Source organism: Pteropus medius, unplaced genomic scaffold, assembly GCF_902729225.1.
Source record: "Pteropus medius unplaced genomic scaffold, Ma_sr-lr_union100, whole genome shotgun sequence".
NCBI classification, from domain to species: domain Eukaryota; kingdom Metazoa; phylum Chordata; class Mammalia; order Chiroptera; family Pteropodidae; genus Pteropus; species Pteropus medius.
Genome location: NW_024356249.1, coordinates 1,379,978 through 1,398,121, shown reverse-complemented (window position 1 = coordinate 1,398,121; position 18,144 = coordinate 1,379,978). Strand labels below are relative to the sequence as shown.

At 47.3% G+C, this 18,144-nt stretch overlaps 1 long non-coding RNA gene across 1 annotated transcript; it reads left to right on the top strand.

The window, feature by feature from the left end:
- The first annotated feature begins 13,563 nt into the window (after nucleotides 1-13,563).
- On the top strand, nucleotides 13,564-17,931 carry LOC120601211 (uncharacterized). Its single transcript, XR_005652391.1, has 3 exons — nucleotides 13,564-16,171; nucleotides 16,642-16,761; nucleotides 16,890-17,931. It is a non-coding gene; the product is annotated as an uncharacterized LOC120601211 (long non-coding RNA).
- The last annotated feature ends 213 nt before the right edge of the window (nucleotides 17,932-18,144 follow it).

Here is an 18,144-nt window from a genome sequence, read left to right as displayed (position 1 = left end):
TTTTCTTTCTTTTTTTTTTTTTCTCCCTGAGTGCCATCTCAATCTAATCATAAGTGTAAGCACTGAAGCCAGAGTAACTCGGTAATTAAGCTACCCTTGTATAACGCGGTTACTCTCAATTTCATTTCAGCCCTGCACTGAAATGATTTGTGACTCTGGGCACTGTGTCTTCTCCATACTTGAACTTCCTCATCCACAAAATGAGGATAGTGATAACACTTTACCTCATGGTATATTAAGGGTGACAAAGAAATTGCAAAGTGATTTATAAACAGGAAGTGTCACATAAATTATGCACTGTTCGAATTATCCTGCGGCGGCAGAGCCCCCGCGGAATGGGATGCTTCTGTGGAATTTCTGTGCCTCACTGCTGAAAGGATGATCTAGAGCGAGACGTCACCTTGGCCGCCGAGCAGAACCCTGCCTGTCACCTGAAGCACATGGGATTTTAGTCCATTGTTCAAGTCCCTCAGAGAAGTCGGCTCCTTAATTTACCCGTACCCAGGCTTGCTTCCTTCTGTCCAAAGCCAGTTTTGCAAAAGGCACTCAATCCTTCTCGATTATTCCCAGAGGTGACGGAATGAGTAGACCAGATGGGACAAATAGCATGTAAGAGCTCAGTTAACTGTTAACCAGGGTACCTGGTCAATGGCTTATTTTTTTTTTTTTTTACCATCCTCCTAACATTATTTCTAGAGGTACATGTTCCAGTGGTGGGAGGAAATCAGATTCTGAAACATTTTAACGGTCTGTTGAGTTTAAGATGGGAATCAGTTTCCAGGAACTGGCATCTTTCTCTCCTCAGTTGGTGAAGTAGATGGCGTCATCAGAAAAGCATATGACTTCTTGTAGGAAGTCCTTTGGTGCATTCATGAGGAGAGGTTCTGAGTGTGACTCTGGGAAAAACTGAATCCTAGATTCTAAGCAAGGAAAGAATGCACCCCCAGACGAGTCCCCACACCTCCTGCTTTGCAGGGGATCAAGCTTCGATGCTGTGGTGAGACCTCTAAAGGGAGGCCCAGTTATTGCTCCCGGCGTGGATAGAGCCCCACCGAGAACGGGGGTGACCGCCCACCGAAGGGGGCGGGGCGTCTGTTCGCTACTGAGAAACTGAAAATGCCGTGAGCCTGGGTGTTGCACGGAGGAGGTTTAAACCCCGCCCCTCTTTGGCAGACGCTAACCTGAGCAATTGCAACTCCTTGGCCTCGTTTTCAAGGCCTGGGTGTAGCTCCTTGGGGAGCTCAGTCTCTCATCGCTCCCTCTGGCTAAGTCTTCCCCTTCCCTTCCGGTCGCCTGCAGACCCTTTGCAGCGCGAATGTATCAGGGCGTCTGTGCCGAGATGATTGTGGCCTTGCCTGTCCCGTGGGGAGCGTTCTCTAACCATTCTCACACTCCTTTCCATTTCCACCCATAGTATTGCTGGTCAAGACTCTCTGTAAAAATGTACAAATAGAAGTGGAAACAAACTAAGGGGGAGGGGAATGAGACTAAGCAAATGCATTGGCGCGGCCCTCAGTTTTCTGAGGACTTCCGCGGAGGGCCCTGAAATCTTGACTGGGCGGGACTTGAAGGGAGGGGAGTCTTTGGCACAGGAGTCTTTTCTGGGTGTTTCTCTGACAGTCACTAGTGTCTGCTTGTAACTCCGTTCTAAAGGTTTTTGCCTTTAAAGTAAAATGTATTTTCCAAAACGTAAAAGCAAGTCATCAGAGTCCACAGGTGAAGGTGATCGCGAAGGTCAACGCAAAGACCTGACCCAGGGGTCACGTTGGCAGCCTTGTCACCAGCTCACTCGGGGCCTCGGGCACGTCTTGTTACCTCACCATGTCTCGTGTCCTCTCAGCCAAACAGGGAGCAGGGCCCCTTCTGGGGCTCCTGGGGCACCAGGTCTCCTCAGCCATTCTGCTGCTATTTTCGGAGAGGCTTCTAGCCCACGCTGGTGTGTGCTTGTCGCGTGGCGGTTCACGCAAAGAGGGCTTCTCCCTGCCCCTCACCCCACTCTTTCAGTCTTGGGAAAGTAACCTCAAGCTAACAGCTAGTTTGTGCTCCGAGCCCAAAGCCTTCGATCTACCTTTTCATTCTCAGATGCCTTTTCCACCCACTTTGACGATTTTTACTACCGTCGCTGACAAAGCTTTGCTGTGCCGCTGGGGTGGGAGAAAGACTGTCCAAGGAGATGATGTATGTGAATTGCTTTGGAATCTGTGACTCACTACACAGACCTGGCTGTGATGTCAGAAGCAGGGGATCTGGCTGGGAGATGTCACCAAATCGGAATGGAGGGCGGTGGACTGGCGGCAGCGGGCAGCAGATGTGGCTGGCAGTGGAGGGGAGATAAGGAAACCTTTGAGAGGGAAGTGGCAGAATCATGGAGCATCCTCCGCGTGGCAGCAGACGAGAAGCCCCCAAAAGGCAGGGCACCCCGAAGTAAGAGGAAGCAGGAAAGAGAGGCAGGGTGCGTTATCTGTCAGCACAAAAAGCTGCCTCTCCCAGGGCTGCGGAAGACGAGCTGCCCCAGGGGAGGGTTACCCCAGGCTCACCAGTGACCGAACCCCTCTTGCTTCTCGGAGCCTTCTATCCAGCCCTCCCTCCTCTCTGGCAGTCCATGGTGATCTCCTCTGGGACCGGCTTCAGTGCTGTCCAACAAGCCACACACACAATTTTAAAAATCATTTATGTGGTGTTAAAAATAGTAGCCCTATTTTTCAAAGTCCAAAGATAATGGGAGAAATTAATTTTAACACAGATTTTAACCCAACATATCAAAAATATTATTCTGACATGGAATCAATATAAAAATTACTGTATTTTACGTTCTTTTTTTCAAATGAAGCCTTCGAAATCCAATACGAATTTTATCCTTAGAAAACATCTCAGTTCGGCTCAGCCACATTTTCAGTGTTCAATAACCACATGTGGCTACTGGCTACCACGTAGGAGAACAAAGATTTCGTCTCCGTTAGGACGAGACCGAAGGGGGTCCTCACCCCTGAGTCACTCAGATCTCACAGCTGACAGAGGCTGTTTGCCCGCCCAGAGCAGAAAGCGTGGGAGCCATGTCCAGGCTGCTCTGCCTGCTTAGTCAGAGGAGAAGATGCTCCCTCATCAAATACATGTCACCTGCCCCAGAGGGATGTCAGCACTGCCCGTGGTTATGGCCTGGATGACCTGTCAAGGTCCTAGAGGCCAAATCAGGTCACTCCCTTCAGCTACAGGAGAATCAGCTTCTCCCTTATCCAGATGCCCATTATCTTAAGGTGGGGCAGGACCTCATTTTTCTCTTGGCAAGAATATAGATCTCCACAGTCTTTTGTTATCTGGTCCAAGTCGCCTGCTGATAACATCACACCAATATCTACAGCTATTATCTCAATCCCTTAATTTCCTTAAATTTGTATCTTAAAGTCAAATGCTAAGAGGGCGATATGCTGGGAAGAGTGGTGGCCACAGGCAGACTGGGTCTCCTAGGAGGTGGCAGTGACAAGCCATGTCCCTTGCACTGGGACTGGGTCCACCACGGCCTACCTCCCTTCTCTTAGATTTGAAGAAAGCGCTTTCGTTCAGGGGAAAAAGGCAAGTTGCAAGATCTTAGGGCAGAGAACAGTAAAATATAAGCAAGCAACCCCTCATTCTCAAAGCCTATCAAAGAGCCAGTGTGACAAGGTTTGACTCATTTAAATATAACATTCTGAGCCGTCTGTTATATAGAGAAAGAAAATGAGCCGATTTGGTGTTTTATATGTGGTCATTAGACAGGGACCATAGCTGACAAAACTCTCAAACACCCAGAGTTGTTTGTGGGCCGCCAGATTATTGCTCAGTCAATATAAATTTATTTACCTTTACTTTAATTTGCATAGTGCTTTCTGATTGGTCAGACAGGAGTGGCGTGTACTGCAGGATTCCAACAAGCCTCTGCCCTGGGAGGCAGCAATTCCTGTGGTTATTGGTGCTAAAATAAGATTAAATATTATGTTAATTTGTTCTGATACAATGTGAATAAATGTGTTGTTTAATCTTAACAAGAATGCTACATCTTACCAGATCTACTGTACTGTCTGTTCCTTCTCATAATTAATTAATTACAGAAAAGTTGATCCAAACCAGATCTTGATACTATTGTGCTATTCTGAGAGGTGAATTTCACAGGGAAGCGGGAGGGGGGATGAAAGGAACATTGCCAGGTTCCGGTGACTTTGCAAGGACTAAGAAAGCAGAGAGCATCTGGGGACCTCACTGACACTGACTGCATCGTGTAATTTTCTTTTTCAAATTGGCAGAAATATCGTATTTCCATCGATTGAAGAAAAAAGTGTCTGGTAATTAATTAAATGACTTGTTCATGGAAAAAATAAAAATAAATAACCTGTCAGTTGTGGAATGTAAACTGATTAAACAATTAAATAAAGAAGATCATGTTGTGTGTTTTAAGCGATTGTGTCTGCTTGGGGCAGGGGGTAGATGCTGCAGTTTTTGATGGAGAGCGAGCGATATTTTTCCTTCGGTCTTTGTGTAGAAAAAAATAGAACAACTCTTATGCAAATAGCGGACTGAAAACTCTAACCCTGAAGGAAATGGCCAGTAAACATTTTGAGCGTGCGTAAGCCAGAGGTGCGTGCTTTTAGACTTGCTGAGAGGCAAAAAAAAAAAAAATGGAGAGAGATCCAAAAGAGAAAAAGAAGGACATGACTGTTCTTTTTCTCCCGTTGCTGGCATTAATAACTTTTTTGAAAAAGGCTTTAGGAGATGTTGAAATTACTGGTTACATTCTAATCCCTCAACCCGTTTCCTAGCTGTCAGTGAGGAGAGAAATTTCTCTCACGTCTTCATCATCTCTCTCCCTAACTGAGAATCACTGTTCCTTTTTCTGTCCCCATGCTCCTTTTAAAAGTGTCTGGCTCACGGCCGGGTGGACAGGTAGGGGAAAAGGAAGATGGTGGGAGGCACGTGCTTTTAAAGGGCAGTATGTGTCAGTCAGCATCTCTAGATTTAAGGAAAAGAACTGGCTCTCTTGGATATAAGTGGCAAAGTAATTTACTGAAAAGACACGGGTGGCTGGAAGCCCGTGGTGCAGGCAAGAAGGAATGAGCAGCCGGGTAGTCAGAATCAGCCCAGTGCAGGCTGGACCCCGCCGGTTCCTCCGGTGGACTCTGGACACCACAGCTGGCTGGCTGCCCTGGAGACCATATGTCACTATGCCACTGCCTTCGCTGGGATGAACTCCAGGTCCCCATTTCTTTCACTTGGTAGCCCAGGCGTCAGAATCCTAGGCAGTGCACCGTGCAAGGGGGCCTAGAGCTTCTGCCCAGCCAGGATGGAGGTGAGGTGGATTGGGGTGCTGCTCCCCCCAGCTCTGATGAATTCATGAATGGAGTGGCCAGCAGCTTTCTGAGGCGTAATGCCTGATGTCTGGGGTAAGCCATGAAGAGAGAGGCAGGCCGGTTCTCCTTTTTCCAAAAGAGCACAGCTTTGATTTCTGTGTCTGCGAAGAATTGTGCAGTCCGTTGGGTTTGTGGGAAACACACCTACGCATCTTCACCTCAGCACCTGCGCCTCCAGACACAAAACTCCCCACAGCGAGGGTCGTTCAATAATTGGAGAAAGGCAGCTCTAGGAACTGTGACCAAGTCTCCCAAGTATCAAGTGGTTTACGAGGGGCACTCTCCACCAGGAAGCCTGCCTTTCCGAATGTCCATCGTACTGAGTGCTCTTCCCTGTGGCCCCCTGCCCTGAACACGTGCTCGCTCGCTCTCCACACCCCCCTCCTCACCCTCCCTTCATTCCTTCTTTGCTTCTGCCCTCCCTCTCTCTCTCAGCACTTCCAGAGGAAATCGACATTTTCCTCGGGAGCCTCAGAAACTAGACTGCCTTGAAGGACAGGAATTCTGACACCTTCGCATCCCAGTGGCTAGTGGTGCCTGGTGTGTAGTAAGTGCTCAGTAAATACCGATCTGAACCAAACTACAGTCTTCCCCGACCCACCCACTCAAGTTGGTCCTCAATGCAGCTGTTAAATTCTTCTTTAAGTGGTGTTGGGGTCCCTCAAGACCACCCTCAGATTCAATGATTAGCCGTTAAGCTCAGGGGTCTGGTTTATTACACTGTAAAGGTACAGATGAGAATCAGCAAAGGTAAAAGGTGCATGGGGCAGAGTTCAGGAGAGAGAAGACACAAGCTTCCAGCTGTCCTCTCCCAGTGGGTTTGTGCGGACAGCACTTAATTCTCCCAGCAATGCGATGTGATGACAGGGTTAGTGTCAACCAGGGACTATCCCACGAGCTTGGAGGTGATCTCCCATTGGCTGGAAAGGGCCAGACCTTTCTTTGGCATGTGCGGGGTTTGGACGACCTGACCTGCCAACTCGGCCCTTTCCTGTGCACGAAGCTCCATGATAAGTGAGATTAACCAAAGCAGTTCTCGCCCCAGGTAGTCTAGATCTGCCCAATTCTGCTTCCTTTTGACCCCCCACAGTCAGGACTGATCCTGGCCTTCATCGCAGGGCGTTTGCTAAAGTTCCTCGTCCGGTGATCCCCTCTCTGTCCCTGCTTCTCAAGCAGCTCCTCGTGCCCTCACAAGAGGCTGGCGTGGGAGGTGGCAGTGGAAAGAACACAGGTGCTTGAATCTTTAAGCGGATCTGCATTTGGATCTTTCTGCATACGAGCTGTGTCCTCGTACGTCTGTGAATGGCTCTTCCAGCATCTACATCCCAGACTGCTTTAGAAAGTGAGAATTAACCCACGTGAGAGGGACTGGCCCGGAATTGTCCCTCGGTGCCTGTCGGCCTCGCTTCACCCCTGCACAGTTTGTCCTCTTGCGTTATGAAGCAGGTTCTAAATCTCACCCACCTAAGAAGGGTTTATGAACTGGAACCTTCCTGACGTTAGAGTCCCACAGGTCCCTGCTCACACCACACCGCGCACCGCACACTCACGGACAGTGGACGCATCGATACTTCGAATGTACTCGCATTTCTTGTATTCAGCCATTGTTTAGTCAATACGACTGTCCCGTGTAGGAGCTCGGCTATGTGAAATCAAATCACGATTTGAAATACTTTTCATTCCGGAGAGGAGAAAACCCGGGATCGAAAATACTCTCTCTTTGCGCAGCCCTTCCCTTTCTAGGAGGGAGAGAAATGCCCTAGAACCTTGCTACTCAAAGTGTGGTCCTTAGGCCAGCAGCGTCAGCATCATCTTGCAAGAGATGCAGAGTCCTCGGTCTAACCTCAGATCCACCGACTCAGAACCTGTGTTTTACCGTGATCCCCAGGTAATTTGTATGCGCTGGCCTGGACCATCTACCTACCTAGCTATGTGGTTTGGAAGTTCGTTTTGACACTTCTGCTCATATCTTTTATCCAGGAGGATTTCAAAGGACCCTGAAAAAAAAAAAATTAGCCCCAGTCTGAGGTTGCAAAGCCACATCGGAACAGGTATGATTTTTAACTAATGTGCCAGGAAAGGTCCTTTCTGTCCAGTCCAACCCTGATTTTTAGGGTTGGTGCCAGGGAAACAAGGCCAAATATAATAGCATTTTGTTTCTTCCAGCGAGCAGGTGTCAGGCAGCATTAACCTCTTCGTGGCTGTCTCTGAGCAGGTGTGTGCAAGATGGGGTGGTTTTCAGCCACCGAGGGAGAGCAGACTCAGGTGGCCCTTGGGGACGAATTTCCTTTCACCTCTTCCTAGGAATGCCTGGACCTTGAGACAAAGTACGTCTGAAGAGTGAGGAGACTAGAAGCCCATCCCCCGCTATTGTGCCTTTGCGAGCTGGATCGATGGCAGAGCTCTAGCGGATGACAGGGTAACGTACTGGTTATAAGCGAGAACTCTGGAGTCAGACTATTTGAGTTCACATCTCTCCCCACCTACTAGGGCTGTAACCTTGGGTGAGATTCTGAGGCTCTCTTTATGCCCCTATGCAAAGACCCACCAACTCATGAGACCTGGTCAGAATTTGTGACTCTGGGGCTAAACCTTAGAACAGAGCCTTTGTAAAGCACGGTGCAGAACAAGATTTTCCACAGAGCGTCGCCGTGAGATCGAGTGTGGTTCCCATCAGGCCTGGGCCCGTGACCTTCTGCCGGCCTCGCTGGCTGTGGCCTGTCCATCCCACGGCACGTGTGGCACCAGTGATCGGGCTGCAGCCCCCGCAGCAGTAAGGGCCACCGTTCTCCCTCCGGTTTGGTGGCCAGGACTGCAGCGACCCCTCTGTATTTTTTGCCGTGCCTCCATCTCTTGATCATTGTTGGGGGCCAGGATAAAGAGCCCCCCCCACCCAGGGCCACCCTGCCTCCCGCCGGGGAGGTGGAGACGACTGTGAGAAGGCTTTTCCATGTGCTTTCAGTGCCCTGCTTGCGGCCGAGGTTCAGAAAAAGGGGGTTTACCTTGCGGGGTTCGGGGGGTCACACTGAGCTTTCCTTCCTTATGTCCCTACACGACTCTTTACACTTTGGTAACGTGCCACCGGAGACGGAGGAACTAATATTTGTTTTCTTTTTTAAGAATGGACCCGGTTTCTTAGACTACTCTTGAATTTATGGAAAAATTGCAAAGATAGTACAGTCTCCATGCGCCTCACATGTTAATAATACATGTCACAGTCGTGTGGTACATTTGCTACCATGAATGAACCAGTGTGGGTACATTCTTATTAACTAAAGTACGTGCTTGATTCAGGTTTCCTGAGTTTTTACCTAATGTCCTTTTTGTGTTCCAGGATCTCACCCAGGACGCCACCTTACATTTACTTGTGTGTGTCCTTAGGCTTCTCTTGGCTAAGACAGTTTTCTTGGACTTTCTTTGTTTTTGTTGACAGTTTCGACGCATACAAATCAGGTATTTTGTAGACTGTTTCTCTGTTGAGATCCATCTGATGTTTTTCTCGAGATTAGACTGGGATTAGGGGTTTTCAGGAGGGAGACCACAGAGTAAATTGCCATTTTCATCATATCATATCAAGAGTACATGCTATCAACACGAGTTATCACTTACTGACGCTGACCCTCGGTGACCTGGCTGAGGTCGTGGTTGCCAGTGTGCCCTACTGTGAGGTCACTCCCTCCCCCGCTTACTCTTTGAAAGGAAGTCACTCTGTGCAGTTTACACTTAAAGAGCAGGGGGTGGGGATCTTCCTCCCTGAAGAACTAATTTTTCCCCTGGCCTCTGAGCTATAGGAAAACAACAACAACAACAACAAAACAAAGCAATGCTACTTATAACTAAAATCAATGAATTTTATTGTTCTTAGTGTATATTCCACTGACCTAACTTTTAAACTTGAACACTCGAAACCGCTTGAATAAATACAGTCAGTAAAAATGAAAAATGACTTCAGGTTTGCAGCAGACCAGCTCCAACAGAGGTGGTAATCATTTTTCTCAAATTTTACAGTGCACCAGCGTCATTTAGAGGGCACAGTTTTCGAGCACATATTTCGTGTCGGGCGCAGTCCTGGGCCACAAGGATAGAACAGTGCACAAAACAGACAGACTTCTTCACCTTCAAAGAGCTTACAATGTAGTGTGGGCTGTGGAGAGACAGATGATAAAATAAGTAGCAGTCAATCTGGAGACGAGTTATTTGGAGAACAATAAGTCAGAGAATGGGAACCGGGGTGCTAGAGTGACAAGATTAGGATGTGGACGCCATCGGTAATCCAGGAGCACAGGCCCAGCCTTAAGGAAACACAAGGTAGACGGAGGAAGATGGAGAGACAGAAAACCATCCAAATTCAACACTCAGGGTAACTTTATTCCACCACACCATTTATGCAACCGCGGGATGCGAAATAAAAATTTCACCGTGCTGTGATCTTGATGAGCCATCGTTCACACTTCATCTCCTCGTGGCCCAACTCCTTGGGTCGACCTACCAAGGAAAAGGCAGATACCTTTGGCTCCCTCCAGCCCTGAGAATAAACCATCGAGATGGGCATTCAGAGATATTTTCGAATGCAGTTAACATGACAAACAAAATGGCGCCGTGGATCCCAGGCCAACGAAGGCCTTCGCCGTCTGTATTATAACACAGGGTCCTCCGTCTCCAGTGTAATTCCACGGCCGTGTACCGTCATAAGTCATTTTAGTGGTTTGAAAGGCCTGAGGCCATCTCTAAAATGTCACAAATCGTCTTTAGTTACCTCCCGAAGATCTCGTTCGTAAGAATGATCTCTGCTTGAGAAGAAAAAGGAAACATTTCAAAAGATGTAAAAACTATGAGGGTCCAGTCAAGGCAAAGAAGCTTAGCTTGTTCTCTTCTGCTCCTCTTCCCGCCCGCAGTGGAATATTTGAAGTTGGTTTTCTTAATCCCTGCATCAAGGCTCCAAATTCCTTGGTGTTTACCACCATAATCGGCAGTTTTAATAACCAGATCAATCTTCTAAAATTGTGGGCCTTATAAGATAATTATCTCTGAGGTTCATGGACTAGAACAGGAATGGGTTGGGAACAAAAGAAATTAATTTTGATAATCTGTATCTACAAGATGAAGGGAAGAATCCCCAAAAGGTACTGTTTGGAATATAAATGATGTCTATGCAAAGTAGTTCTCATGAATTCTGAACCAAATGGTCCTAACAAGAAAACAGCCTTCGGAAAGTAGTCTAAGCCTAGGGATTTGGTTTCCAGCCTCTAGAGGTCGACCTTTTAGTGAAACTTCCAAATGTTCAAGGATTGAGCTTCCTCTACCCTAAAATTAGGACAAAGCAGAAAGAAAGGCTATCCTTAGCTATTTAGAAGGCCAAGTTGGATTCATCTTCCTGAATATTGCATATCCTGGCATGTACATTTTCTTCTAGAGTAATCCAGTTCCTCTGATACTGAACGCTTTCCCGAAACTAAAATATGCAATAGCTTTTAGCCATTTTCGAGGGAAATTTTTGATATGCCCTCTTATCTACACTAAGAACTTCAATTTAAGGAGGAGGAGGAGGAAGAGAGAAGAAGTAGGAGTGGATCCACTGTATCCCACCCCCAAAGAAGAGAATAATATTTTGACCTATTTTCTATCCAGCTGTTATTTGTTGAAACCGTGGTGAGCAGGCTGGGTGTGCAGCACAAGTGATGTAAGGGCTTATACAGATCAGGAGCACGCTCGTCCTGGGACCGGAGCTTCATCCTCCAATTCCTCATCATCTTCCTCCTTCGGCATCAAAATGTCCTGGCTTGAAATGAGGCCAGACTCCAGTCGCCAGCTCCAGACTTCACGTGGAAATCCGTCTCACTTTGAAGTCCCACACGTTGCCTTCAAGTGCCCGAAGGTGACGCCCTGCTTTTCATTTTGCCCCCTCTTTTATTCCTTCCTAATCGGCACATTGGTCCTGCCAATAGCTAAGCTGCGAGTTGGCTTCTTCTCCATAAGTTAATGGATTTTCTCATTAGCACTATCGGAACCTCAAGTGTTGCTTTTCCTGTTGTTAGCTTTTTGAAGGATTAGATACAGAATATTCTATTTTGGCCTGTTACGTTCCCTTCTTCCCCCGGATAGATAGATAGATAGATAGATAGATAGATAGATAGATAGATAGATAGATAGATAGATAGATAGAATAGATAGATTTATTTATTTATTTATTTATTTATTTATTTATTTGTTCTCTCTCTCTCTCTCTCTCTCTCTCTCTCTTTACTATTTATCCTCTGTGTCCCTCCCTTCCTTCCTTCTCTCCTCTCTTTCCCCCAACACATACACGCACACACATGGAAACACGCACTGCCGAGTCCCAGAAGTAGACCAGAAGTAAGCCTGAATACACGGCTAGGAGTCGGGAAAAACCAGCGGAAAAGTATGACTGCAGCGTAAGAGATTGGATGTGGTCTCAGGGTTTCTGCGCATTTTTGTACAAAACAGACTAGAATGTAAATGGCCCCCCTCTAGATGTGTGCAGTGCACAACCTGACAACATGCGCAGTGGCCCCGGGGTGCAATATCAAGGCTTCGATTCAGGCCTTGGCTGAACTGACACTTCTTCAGAAAGGCCTTTCCCGCCTACCTCATCCAAAGTAAGGCCTTTCTTCTCAGTCCTGCTTTTCATATTTGCACCCCGTGTTCATTGCAGCATTATTCACAATAGCCAAGATGCAGAAACAACCCAAGTGTCCACTGATGGACGAATGAATAAAGGAAATGTGGTGTATACATACAAAAGGATGTTGTTCGGTCTTAAAGCGGAAAGAAATCCTGCCGTTTGCCACAACATGGATGGACCTGGAGGACATTACGTTAAATGGAGAAGCGAGTCACAGGACACCTACTGCTTGATCCCACTGACGTGAGGTATCTCAAATCATCACACTCCTAGAGGCAGACAATACAATAGTAGTTGCCAGGGGCTGGGCGAGGAGGCAATGGGGAGTTATTATTCAGTGGGTGTAGCATTTCAATTAAATACGGTGAGTAAGTTCTAGAGATCGGCTGTAGGACAACGGCCTCGAGTTACCAACACTTCACGACAAACGTGTTAAGAGGCGAGCCTTCCTGCTACGTGTTCCTGCCCACACACAGGGACACAGGGAAGCTCTGGGAGGCGGTGGGCGTATCTGTGATCTTGATTACATTTTTAAAAAACATTAAAAGAAGCTTGGTGAAGGGTATGTAAAAATTCCACTCTCCTGCCTAAAACTATTCTAACGCAAAACGTTTAAAGAAACACTATCAAACAGAAGCTAAGTTTTTCCTCTCAGTCTTCACCTCAGGCCCTTGCTTTATGTCAGTTGTTTTTCATGAATGCACTTTTATTCCAATTTTCAATTATTGTGTTTGTCTGCCTGCTCGTTTGTTTATTTTTAACTTAAGTATAGTTGCTATACAGTATTATATCAGTTATAATAGTTTCAGGTGTACAATATAGTGATTCAACATTTTTTTCACCTCACAATGCGATCACCCCATTAATTCTAGTGATCATCTGTCACCATGCAAAGTTATCACAATATTGTTGACTACGTTCCCCTCCCCCTTCCGGACAGACACTGTGCCTGTGTTTAACTTTGCAGCCGCAGAGCCTGGCACAGTGCCTGACACATAGTAGGCTCGCTGTGATGTGTGTGGACTGTTTAAATAAAAGAAGGGAGGCCAGCACACACCGGGTAGGAACCAGGCAGGCGTAGACCGCCTAAGGCAAGTTCCATAACAGGCCGTCTGGGAAGGAGGTCGGGCCTAGGGGAGGGCGGATAGGAAACCGGGAGTGGGAATAAACTGCTTGCCTCCTCTGCTCTTGTTCAGTTTTCTGGAAACAGTGAACGAATCAACTGCCTGATGTTCAGCCTGGCTGCCCCAACCTCCTTCCCCTCTTCCTCACTGTCCTCCCCACTCCTCTCTCTCTCTTTCTCTCTACCTACTCTCTCTCTCTCTGCATTCTCTCTTTTCTCTTCTCTCTCTCTCTCTCTCTGGTCACCGGTGGGGAGGAAGTGGATTCTCTCACCTGTGCTTAGAAAGCGTATTCTCCTTCCCCACGTCTTGGATGTCTCTGTTTGCCTCATTGGCCCCTCGCTTCCTCACACATACACGGTCTTGTGATCTGAGAGGCATATTAAGGGGATAGTGCTGTGGGGGCGGGGGGGACAGTGGGAGACGGAATGAGGGGAGAGGGAGGGGACTGAGAGTGACAGCTTTGCCTGTTGTCTGGTTGCCAAGGTAATGGTGAATCTTCATCTTCTTGCTCTGACCAGTCACAGCCAGCAAGGAAGTGGGTCTGCACCCACTCCAGAGTCTGCCCGAGCTCGGCCAAGGTCGGATATGCGAGGACCCCACCCCGGTTCCCCTCCGCGCATCTCTCTCTCCCTCCCCAGCTCTTCACCTCTGCTGTCTGAACAGAGGGGTGGCTTGTTAGAGTCCTCTGTGCGTTTAGGGGAAGAAGGTATCACATCTACACGTGTGGGCACTCGCGTTCCGAGGAGGGACAAGAGACCGTGCCCTGTAGACATTCAAGGAGCAGAAATCCAGCCTCTTCAAACCACGAACACTGTCATCTTCAAAAGGGAGAGAAAGGGCTCGCCCTGCATCCTTCCTGAGCAGTTTTTCTGCTGAAGGACCCACTCGTGGAGAGGAGAGAGACTCCCAGCTTTCCTGGCAGCCATGTCCACCTGCTCTGGGAAGGGGTTCTCCCTTCTGTCTTCACCGAACCACACGGAGAAATGCAGATTCTTCTTTCGTTCACCTTCCCCTCTCTGCCTCCCTTTACACTACTAGCTCCATCAGCTCCTGGGTACCACAGAAACACAGAGCGAGGCAAAGGTATTTGCGATGGTCTTTTTATAGAGGACTTTAAGGAGCTCTTAGCAGTATTTTCCATTTATTGTCCATATCTGTCTTTATATGCTACTTCCCCTTCCTTCTCCTTATCTTATTTTCTTTAGAAGAGACGTCTGATGGCTGCTAATAGAAATTCAATGGGGGAAAACACTAAGAGTGATTTAGGACCTGCTGGAGACCCTCATTTTTCTAATGACAATTGGATGGCTCTTTCTATATGCACCCATGATCTCATCTGATAATAGAGCTACCAGGGGCATTGCTGGGCTTCCAGAATCTTCTACATATCTTCTTTCCTCCTTTCCCCCGCCCTATTTCCAGGCTCCAATTTAACATGAATATATTTTGAAGGAATATCTGGGGGTTTTACATAACTACTATATTAAGATTATGTTCTTTCAAAATAATAGCAGCTCCTATATCTACTCGCTTTGAAAATCACTTATCTGCCACAAAGAGAAGATAAGTATCCCCTGACCCTAACATATCTCTTTTACGGGAATAAGAGTGGACAGATTTTGTAACTTTTATTGAATTCAGTAACATTTATTGATCTGGTCACTATTTTACAGAAATTAGAATTTTTCTCTAGTTTCAAGTTTTGGAGTGGATTTTTTTCCCCCATTCCTCTCGTCATCAGCATGATCTGAAAGTATTTGGATTAATTGGTCTTTTCCGGCCCCCAAATTCTAAGAAACAGAGGGAAAGAGGAGCCAGGAGAATTCTGGAAGTCACCTAAGAAGAGAGAGACAAATCTGAGACATGAACTCAGTTCTCCTGGCCCCGAATATTTGCTTTTCTAATGTTTAAACACCATGTTTAAATCACTGTACGAGGCGACTGGAAATTTGAACAATGACTGGATAATTTAGGTATATTTAAAAATTATTGTTAATTATTTTAGGTGAGTGAACAGTAATGTGTATATGTGCTTTTTTTTTTTAAGATGTTATATTCTAGAGGTAGACACTGAAATGGTTATGGATGAAATGATAAGCTCTCTGGGATTTGCGTCAAAATTATACAGGCGGTAGGCAATTGGGACGGGCATAGATAAACAAGGTGGCACATGAGTTGGTCACCGAAGCTGGGTGGTGGATGTATAGGGGTACATCACACTAGTATCTTTATTTTTGCATCCATCTTTGTATATGTAAAAGTTTAAAAATGAAATAATAAAAATAACATGTTTTACCCATGTACCTTTCCCAGACAAAGAACAGAGTGTAAGACCCTAATTTTGGGGTTTGCATCCACAGTTCATGCTGGGACACAACCTAGACAATCTCAAAATAGGGTGTGGGACAGACATCAAGACTGAGAGAATGCGAAATATTCAGCCACAAATGGGTCATCGTTGAGGGAAGCCAAAAAGCCCCTGGAAATGCAGGGAGCGTGTCACGGAGTCACCAAAAATAAGCCCAGGTTCTGACAGATGTCCCTTCTGAGAAAAGCACAGCCACGCTCTCATCTTCAGTGGAGTCAGCACCCAAGGACCCCCAAAATAGCACCAACAATGCTCTGTCGGTGAGTCAAAGAATAACCAATGGCATTTTTAGTTCCTTTCTCTGCAGGCCCATCGTCCTTCCTTCGTAGTGCCTCCTCAGAAAGAAGTCTTCTCGGGGACAGTTGGTGGGCAAGTCAGTGGAGGCTCTTTAAGGGACGAGTCGACGATATCGGAATTGTAAAGTCACCTGTGGGAGTTCTCTTTCCGAGTCCTTTCCTGCAGCTGTATTCACGTGCAGATGTTTGCATGAGGATCTTCACTGCGGTCTTGTCTGCTATAGAAAAAAAAAAATCGTACACAAATTGACCTTCGTTCTTGGGAAATGGCAAAAGCGAATGTAGCCATATAATGGAACACCATACGGCTGTTAACACGGTCGAGGTCTGTCTCAGTGTGCTGGTGTAGAAAGAAGTACAAGGTAAGTGGAGAAACACCAGGCACGGGGTTCGATCCTCTAGGCAGGAGGCTAGCTGTTTCTGGAAGGCATGTGGGTTTGTCCCTGAATGCAGCTGAGACTCCCTCTGAGCTGGGGGAAGGGAACCCGCCAGAGCCAGCGTTCCGTCCCTCCTCTGCCTAACCACAAAGCCTGTGCCCCGACCATCATGGCCTCTTTCTGTTGACACACTTGACCTTCTGCAATTCTGGTGGCATATGCATGAGGAGGACTAGGCCACTCTCTGCTAGGCTCCCCGCTTCCTTGGCCCTGTATGCCCTGGAGCTCTTGCTAAAAGACGCCCCACCTCTGGGGTCAGAAAGAGGCAGCAGAGCCTGTGCTCCTATGGAGAAGCAAAGACCATCTGGCCCCCTGAGATTTGGCATCTCGAGGTCTTCCACTGCAACAGGGATGACGTGTCCTTTTATTTGTTTATTTTTTTTTTTTTTCCCCAGGGATTTCTTTGGGGATGAGATGGAGAAAGCCAGCACGAGGACTTTTCCACCTGCAGTCTTTGGCCTGTGAGAACTTCGTACGTGTCCCTTCAGTATGTTGGGGTAGAGGGGGCACTCAAGGTAGAGCATTATGTGGAAAACACCAGACACGTGGCGTCGAAGCCTGCGGAGGCCAGCCCCTGTAGGGGCTCGTGCTCCTTTGTGTGTCTTCCTACCCCCCGCCCACCACCACCACCTTTTTTTCTCAGGAGAGATTACATGAAGCTTAAAATCTCCGTAGAAGGTCCAAGAAAACATGGCAGAGGAAAATTGTTTTAGAGACATCACCACCTTTCTCCAAAGATATGGAATCATGCCTACGGTATGTCTCGAATCAGGAGAGTCCCATGTTTTTAACTTCTGGAAGTCAACGTTGGGTCTCTGAGATTGACCCGTCTCTTCCATCCCACTCGGTGTGCCGTTATTTAAATTTAAAGCAGGTTCAAATGTGGAGGGAAGGTAATGGCGGTGTGGGCTTCCACAGGGATTTGCTGAGGATCAGGTGAAAAAATCTTGCACATACACGGGCTGAAAACAAGTTCAGAAATCAGGCCGAGGCCCCAGGGCTACTGTGGTCAGCGTGGGGTTCCAGCCATGAGTCCGAGTCTGCTCAGTCTCTTTGCTCTTGAGGTCCCTATCACCAGCGTGTGGAGGTGGTAAGTTACTCAGTAAGAGCCCTGCCCAGGTAGAGAAGCCTTCCTTCACAAGAATCGATTATGCTAGGCCTTCAAGTCTTTGCAGAGAGAGACCTCAAGGCAGGGGATCTTAACCTTGACTGGAGCAGAGGAGACAGAACTGGCTTCTAAAATGCTATGCTGGCAGGCCAGCAGGTGGGAGGGAAATCTCCGGCTGAGATGACTCCTCTCCCCGTCCACCCTCTCTCCTCCTGTGGTACAAGCCATCCGACGATGGGTGGAATCACAAATGGTGGCCTTCAGCGGTCCGGGTTCCTTAACTTTCACTCTAAGTAATGATTTCCTGTCACTTTGTTCCCCGCTCTGAACCCTCACATTTCAGAGAGTGACAAACTGGGCATCATATTCAATAGAGATCTGACTAATGTAGATTGCAACCTAATGATCGCTTCCCGGGCTTTGCATGTCATCCTTCTATAAATATATCGCAGTGTCACGTTGGCTTTTGGGCAGCAGCACTCCATTGCTACCTCCCTCCATCTGTGGTCAGCCATGAGCCCCCGGTAGCGTCGTGTTCCACCTGTGCCCAGTCTGTCCTCATCAGCCCTGTTTCTCTGTCCCTAAATTGACCACTGTCCATATTCTCACCCTTAGAAAATGGGGCATGATATTAGCAGAAGCCAGAACTATTTAAACTCTGTTCTCTTTCACTATTTATCTCGGAAGATAAAACATCTTCAAATTGGAAAGAGCGGAAATAAAGGGTAGGAGAAAAACCACGACTCACTTGTGAATGGAGCAGCAGCCTGTTCTTGCGAAGGGAGCTCCG